Source organism: Manacus candei, unplaced genomic scaffold (genome assembly GCF_025592945.1).
Source record: "Manacus candei isolate 608988 ecotype Guabito, Panama unplaced genomic scaffold, ASM2559294v1 h1tg000043l, whole genome shotgun sequence".
Classification (NCBI taxonomy): domain Eukaryota; kingdom Metazoa; phylum Chordata; class Aves; order Passeriformes; family Pipridae; genus Manacus; species Manacus candei.
The window spans coordinates 18,677,409-18,694,918 of NW_026138091.1; positions in this window are offsets into that span (position 1 = coordinate 18,677,409).

Sequence of the window (17,510 nt, forward strand, 5' to 3'; positions counted from 1 at the left end):
CATCATAAACCAAGGCTAGATGTCAACTCTGGCAGGACTTTCTCTCCCTGCCCTTCCTCACAACAAGTTTATATAATTAGAGCAGGTTTTAGACAGCTAGAAAACTAAAAACTTCAGGTGCTCTCCCAGTCACTGTCGACTTCAGTAAGAAGTCAAAACATATAACATACATAGAATATATATTCAAAACCAATTGTGACATTGTGTGAAATCATATGCAAGATAATTATATCGAAAAGAATTAAAAATTCTTCCTTGTCGTCTCCATCTGTGGAGATATTCAAAACTTGATTGGACAAGATCCTGAGCAATCTGACCTGAACTTTGCTCTGCTTTGAGGAAAAGGTTGGACTAGAGAACTTACAGAAGGCCCTTTTAACCTCAATTTCTCTGTTGTTTCTGTCTGTCTAGAATTTAAACTATATGAAAAAAATTGAGGGGAGGAGGGGGTTTCTGTCTTGCCAGGCAGGGAGTATATGATAGCTCATTTTCTCTTCTCTTGCAGAAAGAGGATGAGGTTTTTTATGTACATCATATAAAGCTTTGAGGAAGGCTAGGAGTAGAAGAGTTTTTAAGGCAAAAGTAAAAAATAAAAAAACCCTTTTGCTTGAATTTTCCTGTTTTTCAATAAAAGAAAACTTGGTACAGTCTTTGTAATACAACAAACTAGCGTCAAACAAAGAACAGGAAAAGATAGGAAAGAGGCTTGTACACTATCTATGGATGAAGATCAAAAGGGGAAAGAACACAGTGTTTTGTGCTCAGGATCTTACATGAAGCAGAAAATCGGAAGAGGAGACAGATGAAGAAGTCTTTGAGTTATCTTCAGGACTATCCAAAGGCCAGGTAATAAAGGTGGATTTTTACTATCCATATAACTTTTTGATTATAAGAATCCATGTGTCAGGGTACAGACAAACCAAGCGATCATATTGCCAGTGTTGGGTACAAATGTCTGGCCTCCGGAAGGTAGGACTTTGGTTATGGGAAAGTAATATTTCATATCTGTCAGGAAGGAACTGACTGAAAAACCAAAGGTGGGAAATAAATTGTAATAATGAAATAACAGCCTTTGCTACTGGGCAATTGGGAAAAAAGCTTTGTCACAACCTAGGGAGCTGAGACTGAGACCTTCTGAGAAGATAATGTAAGGAATTAAAGATGTTAAGTGAACTGGAAACTTTTGAAATTGACTGTTCTAAATATATAATGATGAAACTTGTTTAAAGAGTTCAGGAACAGAGAGCAAAGAGAGACGTTATGTGCCTGTATCAGGAAATCTCCAAATATCCAAAAATAAAAAAGAAATTGTATGATATCTGGAAAACATTGCATGTGCTTGAGGACTGCTATAAAGGAATAACAAAAATTTAGACTAATAAATTCAGGAGGATTTTGATGTGAAATATATTTCAGTTGGAGATGTCAAAGAAAAGTTCTGTTAAAATGTCAGAACTAAGAAGAAAACAGAGGAGAGTAAAGGGATTTAGTAAGCAAAAGAGAAGACAAGCTGCAGACAGTGCTGGAATATTCAACACTTTCTTTGCTTGAGTCTTCACAAAGGTAAATGACAGTCAATTAAATTAATTTTGACATGAAAAAGGGAGTGCACTGTGGGCACAGTGCTGGTGGGAGTAGTGAATATTTAGATTTAATATATGTATTCAAGTCAGCAGTTCCAGATGAAATTCACCCATAATTCATGGGTGATAATTCATACAGTAATCTGAGAAATATTTTAGAATACATTTGAATACATTTTGTTATGCCACATATTTGGAAAACTGTGTAGTACTACAAGTTCCTAGAAAACTGGTCACATAAATGGAAACGAAATATGGCTAATATGTCACACGAACTCAAACTATTTTTCTCTTTCTATGAGACAACTAACTTAGTGACCAAAGATGCATGCATTTTATTTTACTTTAATAATCTTTTTAGGTGAATTAAGGGTAATTCATAAGGATAGAAATAATGCTCTAGGGGAAATTGTGTCTGTGTGCACAAACGATTTAAAAAAAGTTGTTCTTGAAGAGTAGTTGCAAATGTTTTTTATTCATACTTAGAAGACATTTCAAATCTGGTCCTTAAGGGGTCTATTCTGCTTAATTTTCTATCCCATATTTTTTTTAGTGGTTTGAATCATAAACTAGTAATCAGCAGGACAAAGATTAAAATAATACTTTCTAACCAATACTAGATAAAAGCTGCTTTTTCAGCATTCTCTATAGCAAAATGCTGTGTGGAGATAGGGGTGTACATTTCAGAAAAAAAGAGAAAAGAGGAAAAACTTCCAGTACTAATTCAAGTAAAATATTGCTGATGGAACAGTAGAAATAGTCCTGCAGAATAATCATTGAAATTCTCAAGCTTGTCTGCAGGTCCCTGGTCTGAGACCTGCAGTCAGCCACCACCAGAGATGGCCAGGGCAGAACTAGGAGTTAAACCAAAGAGGTTTACTTCCAAACTTATGCTGTTTCTGGAGCAATCAGGCTTTTACAGGTAACCTGAGAACGGATCAATACTTTGGTTGTTGATTGATACTTAGGTAGATAATGAATTTGCAGTGTAGTAAGTTTAGTGAAGGAAGGCTGAAGTCTTTCTGAAAGACCATGGAATTTGGCAGAAAACTTTCCTAACAGGCAGGAAGAAGGAACAAGCAAGGGTATACAAAGCTACTTACAAGAACCTAAACATACAGCTCTGCATGTGAAGAGGAAAGGGATTCTAATGTGATTTGAGGTATTACTGAATGATTATGAAAAAAATAATAAATTCAGTTTGAAAAATAAGGATGTATTTGCAACAATGGGAAAAAAAATTAAAAAAGAGAGGAAGTTTGTAGGGAGAATGAATGTTTCTTGTTATACTACCCACTGTTAGCTGGTCTGGGTCAGTACTGATCCCTTAATCCCTAGCCTTCTTGGAATGCTTAATTTACTTTTGTTATGTCTTGAGTTAACTGTGGACAACTCCTGTGTATTTTCTCAGTAGCTGAATTGAGTTTTGTGGTTCATCTTTTCACATGAATGATTCTTTTATGCTGAAGCTTTGTCTAGATAGCTGTATTAGCAGCTTGACTGAGGACTACTATTTCATACTTGAAGAAGGGGTTGTGTGCTCAAAACCTCATCATTGTCTGGAAGCAGAAGTGTTTGAGAAAGAGGAAAGAAAAATTCCAAAAGCTGATTTTTCCATAAAACAGATAAAGATCAAAGGCTTGTATGAAAGATCCAGTTATGGGAAATGAAATGGCAAGATGGGCATCATCACACCCCAATAGATATGATCAATAAGACACTAGTCACGTCCCCATTGGTTAGAAAAAAAAAGAGAATCTCAAACTTTCATAGGCATTATGAGATTCTGTAGAATGCATATTCCATGTTACAATCAGTTTGAGTCTTCTCTATTGAGTGATCTATAAGAACTCTTTTGACTGAGACTCTGAGCAACAACAAGCCATTGCACGGATCAAACAGCATATAGTTCATGTAGTAGCCCTTGGGCCAGTCCAGACAGGACCAGATGAGAGAAATATGCTACTGCCAGGAAGCATGACTCAGCTGGAGTCTCTGGTAGAAAACACCTTCAGAAACCCAAGGTCAGCATCAAGGGTGTTGGAACTATGGATATAGGGCAATTTTCTGAAAGACCTGACAGTTGATGAGTAATGTGAAAAATAACATATCATTTGATTTGCATATAATCAAGAATCATGTGAACCAACAGAGAATGAGCCTTGCAAGAAGATAGGCAAATATGGCAATGACCCAACCTGAGCCAATAATTAAATAAAATATGTCATCTTTCCTGTCCTGAGCAACCACCATAACACATGAAGCCCAAGTCATGCATTAAAGAACTCAATGGACATTTTATGAACATTTTACAGGGATGATCCATAGACTAAGGGAATGATATCTGTGTATATATATCATGTGACGGGAAGGAGTGGGGTGCTTAGTAAGGTTGTATTGTAAGACTTGATCATGACATACATTATATGGACTGAAAGGTGGAAATTGCACTGGGGTAGATGGATTTTGTTCATGGTAGCGTGTATGGTGCTGGTTTGGATCATGTGACGTTTTGGAAATCTGACTAAAAATGTAGATAACACACCTGCGTTTTGGTTATTGCTGGGAAGTCTTGACACAGCATCAAGATATTCCCACTTTGGCCTCCCAGCACGTAGGCTGGGGGTGTTCAAGAAGTTGGGAGCTGACACAGCAAAGGCAGTTGACCCAAACTGATCAAACAGGATATTTCCTGCCACATAAAATCGTGCTTAGTAATAAAAAAAGAGGGGGAGAGGTATTATAGGACAGCAGACATTGCTCGGAGGCTGGCTGGGCATCAATCTATTTGTGGGAGGTGGTCGGTGATTACCTTTGCATTAATTGTTTTACTTATTTTTTTTTTACTCTTTCCTTTGCTTATTAAATATTTTCAACCCACAGATTTTCTCACTTTTGCTTTTCCTATTCTGTCCCCTGTCCTACTCGAGTCAGAGCTGGCGAAAGCGGTCAACCCACCCCACCTTGTCAATGGCCTTGTAACTTACATTACCTCTCTACCATCCCCTGCAGTTATCTTTTGATTGTCACGGACACAGCGGTAGTATTACTGTACAAAGCCAAGAGGAACACTTTAGTTATGCAATACTTCACGGGAATTTCAAAGCATGCAGATTTTAGTACAACGTTCAGCAGGGCAGGATCTGTAGAAATGTGGAGGGGGAAAAAAGTCAATATTTCCTTGTCAAAGGTTGATCATATGGGATTAGCAGAATGCCTTTACAGAATGAGATAAGTACTATTTTAGACTGGCACTCTAATCTAGAAGGAAAGTATTTTTATACCAATATATAACTAACTACTGTAACATAAAGGCTATTACTACTAGAAATGTAAGGCAAGTAAGGTACTGCCCAAAGGGAAGAAATCAGAGGAAGAACAGTCAGAGCAAAGAAATGTTATGAAAGAAGATTCTTGAAGACACATGAAGGATTTGTGCTTATACAAAATTTTATTAATTATTCTCAAAATTATATGTATTCATAACAGAAATGAGAAACATTACCAAAAAAAAGGAATTTTTTTATATAAGAAGAACTTGGGACTGGAATTATGAAATTACCATGTTTCAAACCATGTAGGGGACAGAGACAAAAGCTCCAGAAATGGCCTGAGTAAGTACTGTGGTGGGATTCACTACTAATTTTGCACAGCTATATTTAAATTGGTCATCATAACCTTTGCTTCACAATCTACAGAGAAATGTGAGTATGCCCACCCTCCTTAACTGAGATGCTTATACCAGGTTGAGGTGAATTACACAGAGTGTTTCTCTACACTGACTACAAAAAGCCTTACGCACGATGTCTAACTTTGAGGTGTCTGTGCTGGGACAGACATGTTTTATCCTGTGCTTGTTTGGGAAAAAGTCTTAAGAAGTTATTGGAAGCGAAGATATCTGCAAAAGACTTGGAACCCTGAGCAAAGAAAACCTCTTTTTTCCTTGGGTCTTACAGTTTAGGCCAATGGATATAGCATCATTAAACAAAATGATATTGGAATGTTAAACTTCATTATTATTGAATAATTAGCTTTCACTCCCTCCTCATCATTGCAAAAAATGGAAGACATCTCTGATCTTATTTGTGTATTAATTTATCTGTGGCTAGGATCAAGAGGTTTCATTATTGCCACAGAAAAATTGAATATCTTTAGTAAGAACCCAACATTGATCGCCACCTTCTGAAAAATATCAGTGAGAATAAATTTTTGCTAAACAGAAAGCATGGACATTAAGTCACAACCACTAATTTTCCAAGATCTTGCATATTCTGCAAGGTTTTTAACCAGCTCAGGAAATTCTGCCTGGTTGTTTCCTGTTGTTGTTGCTCATCATTTTTCCTCAAAACATAACAATGATAGGAAAGTGCTGGACCTTGATCAAGATTTTCTGCTCTAAAAACCACAAGGGAATCAAAGCAACAAATGTTGAGAAAATGCAATAGCATATCTAAGATTTAGCACTTAGGGGTGTCAGATGAAATCGCACCCTGAAGTGTTCCCATTTCTAAGTACGTATCCAAGATGATAACAGACAACTGCTCCAACAACTCTAAATGCTCTAAAAACTCTCTAAGCTAGTAAATCTTTATAGAAATGCAATTTGATGTATTTTTAACTGTGTTTTTCCATTTTTCCATTGGTCTTCTTTTTTTAAACTCTCTCCTAAGGAACAGACTCTTCTAAACTTAGTAGAATGCTGTCAGGGACAATGAGATTTGTATGGAAAATGTGGTAAACAATCAGAACAAAAGTACCTTTCTGGAATTTTAATAGCACAAAATTCTGAACAATATGTGAGATTTCTCTCCAGATTGAAGATGGAAGCTTCAGAAATAACTGGGGTGTTGTATTCATATGTTTTTGACCTGATATGTCAAAGAGTGGCTGTTAAAAAAACCCTAAATCCTACTTTTTCTTTCCAATTTTCCTTGCATTTCTGTTTCTATATGACAGAACTGCTGAGAAAGTACTCTTTTGAAGAGATTATTGACAATTTTTGGAGAAGCATTTCACAAAAACCAGATTAAGTTAATTTTTATTATGTGATGAGAGAAGAAACACATTTCATACCTACATTCAGGCTATATTTCTGAATGGAAAGAACCTGACATGTTGAATACATTTCCACACTCCTTACTGCATAAAGGCAAACAAATGGAACAGAAACAAAACCCAGTTTCTTGACACTGAGAATTTTAAAGACTAAAAAGTTCAGTCTTCATTGCAACCACCTTCCTTTTCATTTTGAATGGAAACCTGCTGTGCCTAAAGGACACTAGTGTCATGATTTTTCAAGATGACCTGCAGTCAGAGCCATTTTCTTTGAATCAGTTCAAGTGCTTCAGAGATTTCTATACAACCTTCCAAATTTCTGAAGCAGAATACTCTCTTCCAATGACACTAGACAGCACAGAGCTCCTCCAATATACTCATTGTTCATCCTGGGTTCTCCATTCCTGTGATACCTCCCCACTGAAATTACTGCCCCATGACACAAAGGAATATTTTCCAAGCCATACACTACATATAAACTTACTGTTCCTGTAGAAATATAAAATACAAAGGAATAACAGGATTTTTAAACAACAGAGAGCCCTGGTCCCTTATACCTGACTCACACCTTGTAAGCTTAAAAAGGCCCAGTTATTTGAGACTCATTATACTAAGTCTGTCTCTACATCAGTCTGCTTCTCCCAAACAACTTCTTGACAACGCTTCTCTTCACCTCTGAAGTAGCTGTAAGCAAGTTAACTTTAGAACTGAAAGCAATTTAGCTTCATCAACTCAATATTGTGCCTACAGTAAACAAGGTCTGCCAAGAGTGTTTCCTGAATGAAGCATGACATTAACCAGGTAAGTCCAATTCCACAAATTCAAAACCCATCCTGGACACTTGTCAGGCAAGCCTGATACTCAGCTTCCACAGCATATTATTTACTTGGCCAGGATCTCTGTTAAGTACAATCCTCTTGATGAAGGAGCTTCCATGCTTCCAGTTTGTGCAACGTTTTGCTCCACACTCATTCCAGAGGCTTCACTGAATGCCCCAGCCTCCTCTACATGGTTGTCCAATGTGGTTCTTTTACAGACAACAGTTGTATGCCTTTTGGCAATTGATACTTATGCTCCTACATTTTGACAACTTCCCTTGCCAATAATCAGTATGCAATGAAAAAACCCTGAAGCCTTCAAAAACTTTCCATTTTCCTTTGTGTCCTGCTCTCTGACTGAACAGGCAATAATACCATTCTTTAGGAGACATATCCTCTGGGCTGCTGTCATGTGGCTCTGGCACAAAACCAGAATACCTACCCTGAAGCATTTATAGGCCTAATTCACCATTTAATAACTTTTTGCCTCCTTAAAATATGGCCTCATATTTATGTTGAATGATGGCCAAGTAGCTGGTGCTGTGTGAATCCAAGGCTACTGTGTGCACCAAAAGCTTGACCTGAAGTGGATCTGCATGGACAAGTCTTCTTACTGGAAGAGACACTCTCAAAGCCTAGGCGAGTCCATGAGCACATGGGAGTGGCTACAAGGACAGATTTGTTTGCCATGCATCATGGTCTAACTCTCTTCTGGAGTTTTTGGCATAGCCTTTTCAGACCTCTTCCTACTGGAATGTGCACATTCTTCATACAACAAGGTGATAAAGATTGTGCTTAAGTAAATACAGATTTATAAGACTCTTCATTTCATGAGGTGCTAATAATATTCCTCAAACTTACAAAATATAGGCTTGGCAATGAATTTCAAAATATATGTCTGAAAATAGTGCACAATTGTTAGCAAATAATCTAAGCTTCAAAAAAGCAGACATCATCTGATAAAACACCATACTATTCCTTTGATTGTTATCATTTCAGAGGAGGAATTTTGTTTTAAAATTAGTTGCACGATATGACTCCCAGATCAGGGTTTTCATTTTTGGAAGGCTACATGTTCAAGGCCAGGTTGGATGGGGCTTTGAAGAACCTGGTCTAGTGAAAGATGTTCCTGCACACTGCAGGATGTGGACTAGATGATCCTTAAAGGTCCCTTCCAACTCAAATTATTCTACGTTTACTTTTATACAGAATGCAAAAACAGCAGTAAAAAATCTACCTGGAATGGCACTATAAAATGTGTCTTTGTTTGCAGGGGATTTCCCTTCATGGCAGCAAAATCTCACTTTTGTGGTCTTCCATCAAATAAAATGTGAGTCAGTAGTACCATAATGATATTTGTTGAGAAGCGACATGAGAAGGAAAAATATTTACATCATTTCAACAATTGTTTGGTGGCTTTTGGGGTTTTAATTGGGTCAGATCACGACAGCAAATTGGAAGCAGTAGAATTATAACTTGTGTAGTTGATGTTGTGTGTGTATTGATGACATGCTAATGCCATCAACCATGCTGGCTTTTGTCTAAGATGTTAGATCTGTTATTGTTGAGGAAAGATGATAAGCATCCCAAATCATTGACTATTATATTTGATTTATACTCAAAGAAATGTTCGACTTTCACTTCCTTGGAAACCACAGAGGATAAACCATGGCAAAGAAGACAACCAAATTTATTCTGGTGAAACACAAAAATGAATAAAAGTAGTTTGTAAAAATTATGTAGGAACTTTTAATTGATCAATGTAACTATATGAAATTTCTCAGTAGTGTAATCATTCTAAACTGATCATTCCTAGACTTAATCTTATCTTTTTTAATTTCTTACTTACTAATGACTTTAACAGTTTGTTTCCTTTCAGTAAAAAATATTTTTATTTTCATTTTATTGATACACTTTAAAAGGTCTTACATTTAATATTCCTCTAGCATGTAAAACTTATGGAAAAATAAATGCTTTTTTTCCCTTCAGATGACATTTTTTTGATCAAGTTTCTGCTGTATTAACTATATACTCTCCAAATTCAAGCCATGTGAGTGTAATTCCATTTAACCTTTTGGAATGTTTTAGAATTATTTATTAGATCTTCTCCCATCTTGGACCAAAACTTCACATTAATACTTTGTTCTCTGAAATGGTATCTGTTTTTCATAAATATCCACATGTAAAAACACATGAAAAAATGCATCTTATAATGTGTAAATGTTGGACCTCATTTTACTTTTGAGTTTGGGAGCATATCTTTGTCAATATTCTTATGTACTTTTTGTCTTAACAAAGTTTACCAAACTGCTAAATGACCTCATCCAGAGTCTTCACATTGACAGGAATATATTTTAGCTAAGCTTCAGTCCTGTTTTCCCATTTTTCTTCAATTTTCTGTCATCCTTTGTCTCTCTTGAAACTTTCAGTGATCAGTTTATCATCAACAATAAATAAAACTGTGACAGTCTTTTTTGTCCATAAGGTCCTGAGAATATTTCATAGCCAGATCAAAGGTGGGCTTATCTCAATCAAGATATTACTTCCTAATCTTTCACTAATTTTGGACAATAAAGGCACAAATATATTTACTCAGGAATTCTTTGCAATCTTGACTTTCTCAGAAAAAAATTCTATGACATCTTCCAGGAAAGTAAACCACACAAGTACTCCCATTGCCCCACACTGCAGAAAAAAAACACAACTTGCAATAAAATTGTCTTCTGAAGTCTTGGAGCTAGGTGAATATATTCCTCTTTTTACTCATTCATGGGAACTCTGTCAACACCCAGTAAACTCTGTACAAGCTTGGGTTGGCAGTGTCTCCTATGCTGCCAGGAGACTGAGCGCCTTGATGATGGTAAATGTGGGCTTGTAACATGCCCCAGGTCAAGCAGTCCAAGTGAAATGGACCAGGCTCAAGGAGTAAGCTGCTGCTTGAAGAAGAGACTAAGGTACTAGCACACATTTCATATCTCCAGCCCCATTCAGCATGGCCGAGGAAATTTCCTGTAAATACATTTCAGGCTGAAACTGCAGCAATGAGAGAAGGCTGCAGCCACACAACCTCCACCGAGGTGGAGTAGAAGTGGGTAGAGACAGTCTCTGCTCTCAATTTCACACCTGTAGCCATCTTCTGAAATGAGTTTGTAATAAATATGTAGAAAATATGTTTTAAGAACAGTCCAAAATGCAGATGAAGTGCTGGGATGTCTGCACGTACATAAGCATTGTCCCATTGTTTACACTGTCCATACTGAAAAACCTATTGCTGACGTGTAAGTGAAAGGCAGCTCAACTATTAAGAGTAAGTTCTGCATGATAAGAATGCATTTTCCTAGATATTGTTTTTATTATCACAGGGATTCTCTGACCGAGTAAGGGAGTGGCTGGAAAAAATCACCTGAGAAACTATTTTTGAAAAGGTTAATGCTTCTGAGATAAAAACCAACCAAATGCAAATTCTCTCATATCCACAAAATTAATCCACATGAATTAGCAGATGTCTTCCTTAACTTAGATAAGGAAGTTTCATTGAGCTGGGGAGAACTCCCCTTAATATATCATGAGATAGGCAACATGAGACTTACGCCATGTTGAGAATGATTTTTCTTTTAAAAAATTGGTTTCCTGTGGGATACAAGAGCAGTGTCATAATAAGAGCATATTTGTATCAATGTCATTTAATCAACATGTATTTCAATGAAAATGTATTTCAAGGAAAACAGTGGTTAAAGACTAAAGTTCAGATGTGAATTCACACTTTAAATCCCAGTTTGAATCCTGTGTATTAAGTAATGCAGAAGAGAAAAATATTAATCATTCATTGCTTAACCATTAATATTTTCTTTTAAAATAGATCGAGCTCAGAGATCAGGTCCAGAGTTGCACTGAACCATATTTTAAGGCTCTTCTAATTTGCCCCATTTGAATTTGAATCAGTATTAAACTCTTATTAGCGTGAAAGATCAGGGAGCACTAATCATGAGGTTTGGCTAGCACCCATCCACTTCTCCCTAATTCTGAAATAATTACTTATTTCAGGTTCAAAGCAAGCTGTAAATTAATATTGTATGGTCATGCCATTTTTGTGGAAAGATTCAGAATTCTTCATAGTTGAACTTAAGAGGACATATAAGAAATGCATAAAGATGCCATTACTTTGTTATTAGACGTAATTCTGAGCCTGCCAGAGAGCCCTGGATCACCCCAGCTCTGTGCCAGCCAGCTCAGTGCCATGAGGCTGAGCTGCCAGCCTCCAGGGTCAATGGGCTCATGCAAGTTTACATCAGTGGTGGGCAAGGCTTCTTCAACAAGTGATTTCAACAAATTTTGAGAGATGGATTTACAGCACATCACCTATTACCTTTGTGCGGCAGATATGAAGTGGGAATAAATGACTGTAGATCTTGTCATATCAGTGACAGTGATGCACAGAAACTTGTTAAGGTATCCAGGCTACATACCCAACAGCTGCTGCCAGTGTCAATACCAGCTGAACAATTTAATTTTGGAAACACCTCATGCCTCAGAAATATGTGTTCCTCCTCTATTAGATTTCTAACATGAAAGATTTTTTTGCTTTTAATCTAGCTTCAAGTGTGATTCAAAACAAAGGTAGGTTTGTATGTTAACAGATCCTGTGACCTGGAAACATGAAGTCTTTGCCAGCTCTACTGACCCACTTGCCTGAAGGATCTGCTTACATTAGGGAAGTCAAATCATCAGATCCAGTGTGTGTAAATAAGGAAGAAAATGACAAAAACATACTTTACAGGTCAGAAAACAGAAATGTCTTTTATGGTTTACAAGTCAACAGTATTTCTCTTCATTTTTATGAAAGGCTTCATCAGCTGTATATTTCCCATTCTCAAGAAGATATGAAAGAGAAGGAGGAGAGAAATGCAACACCACAAATATGTAAAGTATGGCAATCTGAAATTCCTTACTGAAATTAGTTACGGAGAGACGCTAATCACTGTACCCTCTAGCCTGGCTTCAGGTCACTACCTTTATTCTTAATCTTTGCAAAGATTAACAATCAGCCAATTTACATATACATAGCTCTGTAAAAGATTTACAGGTTCAGATTGTATGAATGATCTCCAGATATCCCTGCGAACTTCATGTCTTTATGGTTCTTCCAAATTAAGTCCTGGATTATGGTCTCTTCCCCACGCCTCACCCCAAAAGTAAAATGAAATTCATCCAACCGTAATGGAAAAATAATTAAAAATAACACCAAACCTTTGTATTTTGTTCTGACTTTTCCAGAACAGGGTCATATTTTTCCTAAAACATATCCTGAGTGATTATAGCTTTACTCATGAAAAAGGAAGAATATAACTCAGGGAGAAAAGTTGTATTTTTGTGTGCTGCTGGGTAACAAGGCACACAGGATTCTTACAGAATGAAGGACTGGATTCTTACAGAATGAACTAAACTGCAGTAGCTTAACTTCTTGGCCAACTGTTGGATACACTTTAAACAAATTGTCAGCATTTTAACAAAATTAACCTTTTCTTTAACTTCCTGTTGTGTGACACAGTAACTTTCATGGAAAAAAACTGCCCATAGAATCCCTGGTCAACTTCCCTTATGTTATGAAAATTATTGTTTCCTACCTGATTCAACAGTTTAAAATCTCACTAGAATACACTTATTCATCAATACAAAGAAAATACTTCTTGAAAACAAGAATTACATTGCCAGCTCTGGTACTCAAAGTCGGATTGATCCAGCACCAACTGTTTGGGCCCTCTATGTCTGAGTCCCCGATGAGGGCAATACAACTCCCTTTTTCTGTCTCCTGTATTGAGATTGGCACAACTCAATGCTGGCTCATCCCAAACATCAGCTTTCCCTATGGAACATCACCACTGGGCTGTCTCCTTTTCCCTGAGAAGAGACAGCTGCTGGTTAACAGCAATCCTTGGTGAGCAGGCACATCCCTCCTGCCTACCCAGAGTGGCCAGCAGGGAGCAGAGGCCAGCTCCGCAGCCCTGGTCCAGAGGAGGGCTGATAGCCTGACCTATGGTTTTCGAAACCAAACCTGTCTCTTCTAACAAGATCAAGAGAGTTTGGAATAGAGATTTCTGCTGTGCGTGTTAACAGCATCCACTGAAAGGGCTCCCATTTCGTTTAGAGTGCTTGTGCTCTAGCTATGTACAGACAGTAAGTACTGCTAACCCACTATAACCCGCTCAGCCAAGTATGCTGAGTGACATGATGTCTCTCTTAAAGGATATATCTGTTGTGTGTTTATGCAGACGTACACCACTTTCCGCCGGTATTCCGAACAATGACAGTGGGGGGTTAATGAGAGTTTCTGTCAGATTCTGGAAACTGTCCTGGCTAATCAAGCAGTCTGCAAATTCCTCTGTCACAAGGTTCACTGCCTCCACATTCCTTTGCAGAGTGTCAGGGTGATCAACAACAGGAAACCTGCTGCTGCTGGTTGCAGAGAAACCAAGGAGAGAAATAATCTGTTATAACAATTTTGTCTTCAACCAGGCTCAAATTAGTGTTGCTGGGGATAGGGAATAGCTGGCCACAGCTGGGTGATGAGACTGAAAGCAGTCCACTGCATTCAAGCCTCCTCTGTAAACTGCTTCCTTATAGGTCTCCTCAAAGGCCACTGAGTGGCTTTAAAGCATTAAAAACCACCCAAAACAACAACCCAAACAAACAAACAAAACCATAAACCAAACAGGCTTTATTGTAATATAAAGTGAGTCAGATAATATTTAATTAGAAAAAAAAAATCTACTTAAGATGGTAATAAAACTGAATATATAGATTTTAGCTTTTTATACATAGCTCTTCAACTCCAAAACAGTCCTTTATTCCGATCTTGGTTTAGCTAGTTTTGTGGCTTCCTGTTAATAGAAAATTCTGCACAGCCTTTCCCGATGTGGACAGTTTTAATTCTGTCCCTGTCAGGGGCTAGCCAGCTGCTCCCTGCTCCTTGCAGGAGCAGGGAGCTACATGTTCTCTGAGCTACATGTTCCCAGCTCTGTACCCTGCTCCCTTGCTAACCATCCCTGACAACTCGTCAACCTGCCCAGTCCCTCAGCACACTTGCTTGAGAGCAATTTCCCCCATGTTGCCTTCTTTCCAGCTGGCTGCAGCCAATTAAGTTGCTATTTGAATGATCAGCATAAACACATCTGCAGCAACAAAGCAAATGTTAAACATGCCTAGTTCAAAATTTCTCATCTGTGTGGACCAGCTGGCTTTTTGGTGGCCAGTACTCAGGATAAGATTAGTTAGACCCTGCTGTTCAGCCTTGGAGGCAAAGGGAACTGTGCTGTCCACAGCATTGTTAAAAGCCATTAATTCTGTTAATATCTTCCTCACTTGTCTTCTTTCTTGACAGGCCATGTGGCAAACTCGGCAAACTCAGCTCTGGAAAATACTTTCACAGAGAGAGCAGGCCTCACAGAGATCCCACCAGGTCTGTGCTGTTACTGCTACATTTTGATCACCTCACAGTCTGCTTTGCATCCTGGTTGCCTTCTCCAAGGCTGAGATGACACACATCAACCCTTTTCCCTGCAAACAGACTGCAAAAGGACTGATATTGTACCCTGAATTTGAACAGCATCACCAAACTTTGAGAGAGGTGCATACAGACCTACAGGGATATCGTTATGGCCATTGCAAGTAAAGCCTATCCCTTAATAATAATAATGATTAAAAAATTAATTGATTAAAACTCATTATCAGAATAGGGCAAGATGCAAAACAACATTCTTCTTAAGTCCATGACCTCTGTTATCGATACTGCAAATAATGGAGCTATAATTATAATAATTAGTGACGAAACTCCTTAACTATGCAATTTAACATTGACTAATCTCTATAGCTCAATAGCCTTGGTTTATAGCTAGTAATCCATGTGTTGCAAACAGTGGCTATGTCAAATTCAGGCAGTGGGGTGAGTCACAGCTAAGAATAACCAAATACACACATTGGACTCTTCTTAGTTGAGTTTCAAAAGGTTGTATACAGGATTCCTTAATTTCCTAAAAATTTACTTAATTTAACTAATTTTGCATTTATGTTATTTTTTGCCCAGGTTGCTCTTTGCAGTAGTTCTCTGTTGTTTGCTGTAGCATGATTTGACAAAAGTTTCTTACAGAAAAGAGCTGACAATGGACTGCCAATACATTGCAGTAAACCCGTAGTTTATAGAAAGCACAGGCTGTATTTGAAACATAAACGTGTATAAAAATCAAACTTACAACACAGCAACATGAGCAACTATTTGTAATACTTAAAGTTTCTTATAAACTCTGCTATTCTAAAGGTAAATAGAATTTGAAAGGTCGTAAACTATATAAGTATAAACATTTATACTTAAAAGTAACATTTATACTCATTAACTTATTTATATGTTTATACTCATAAACTTTATAAGTATAAAACATTTAACACTTAAGGTAGGGTTTGGTAAGATTACTTAGGGGCCACACAGTGCACGCCTAGTAAATAACGGGAAAGAATTTTTTGTTAAAACTTCTTAGTAATCTTCACTAATGTACATTTCTGTTTGTCTTCTCACACCCTTATCACAACCAAAGGGCTTCCTTTTTTTCTTTTTCTTTTGAATGGAGAGGGAAGTACCTTATGTTTGTTTATATCTCTTTTGCTATAGATTCTGAATGATTAGTTCTTTTTTGTTACAGCTTATACGTATACTGAAGGAGCTTACATTGATCACCTCTTAGTCACTGTTGTCAACAAACTCACTAAAATATCCACCAAAACCAAACAAAAAAAGATGAGATAAATACAATCAAAGCAAATCCATTTAGAAGGTGAATGACCATTCATGGTATTCATTCAGCTCTAGTTATTACATATATACTTTCCTGCCTCTGGGCAGTGAGCTAAGCTTTGTTCTCAGTATCTGAAGCAACTTTTTCACAGGAAGAATGAAGTTTTCCAGTGTTTCCTTTTTTCAACTCACTTTTGTCATATCCTATCATTTCTGTCTCTCTACTCTCTTTCCTTTCTATCTGCTCCTCCATGGATTTGCTGGCAGGCTAAATTACAGAAAAATCATAATTAAAAATTATTAATTTCCCTGCTTCACAGAACACAGTCCTTACACTCAAGTCATTTCACCGCAGTGAGAATTTTTTCACAGTCAGGCAAACAATATTACCTCAGGAGAAAGGGAGAAGGTTTCAAACCTGGCTTTTCAAAGGACTCTGCTTCATTAACTTGTTGAAAATCTTCAGGCTTCACAAAAATTGAATCCTCCATGTCATTTGTCCCTAACTGCAGTACAAAAACATGCTAATAACTTTCATTCATACCTCAGATAATGAAATATAACTATTAGTATTGTGGTCCTGAGGTTCTAATGTTTACCAGGCTTGAAGGATTACTTGCTTAAATGGTGTTTGAAGGAGAAGGACAAATTTCTCCTACAAGAAGAGCAAGGGATTAAATGTATCTCATTTTTTCCACTTGGAACTTTAAAAAATCTTTTGAATACAGGACTGCTTACAGAGCTGCTCCTAATTTTTTTCCAGTTCACATACAATTAAGAAGTCAGAATATTGCTCTAATTTCAGCAAAATGTATAAGGAAACAATATGTGTTGGATGTCCATGGATCTCATTCTATTACTGCCAAGGAAAACCACCATGAGAGAATAGAAGAAAATAAAATGTTCAGGACATGTGAAATTATGAAAATTGTTCCTAATACCAAAACCAATTAGATAGTAGAGCCGATATTCAGGGAGGTTCATGGGAGTGCTAGGTGGAAGCAAGGTCTGAGGACAGACTAAATGGTGGTAAGACCATGACAATGACACAACAAGTTTTTGCTGTGGTTCTGCATGTATCTGGGTGTAGCAATGGGAAAGCAGAGACAGTGTCTCTGTGTCTAAGTGACAACAAGGTGTGTGGGTTGAAGTTCCACCTGAATATGACGAAGAACTTCTTTACTCTATGGGTGACTGCACACTGGAACAGATTGCTTATCTGGATGTGATCCTGCGTGCTGTGGTCTGGGATGACCCTGCTTGAGCAGGGAG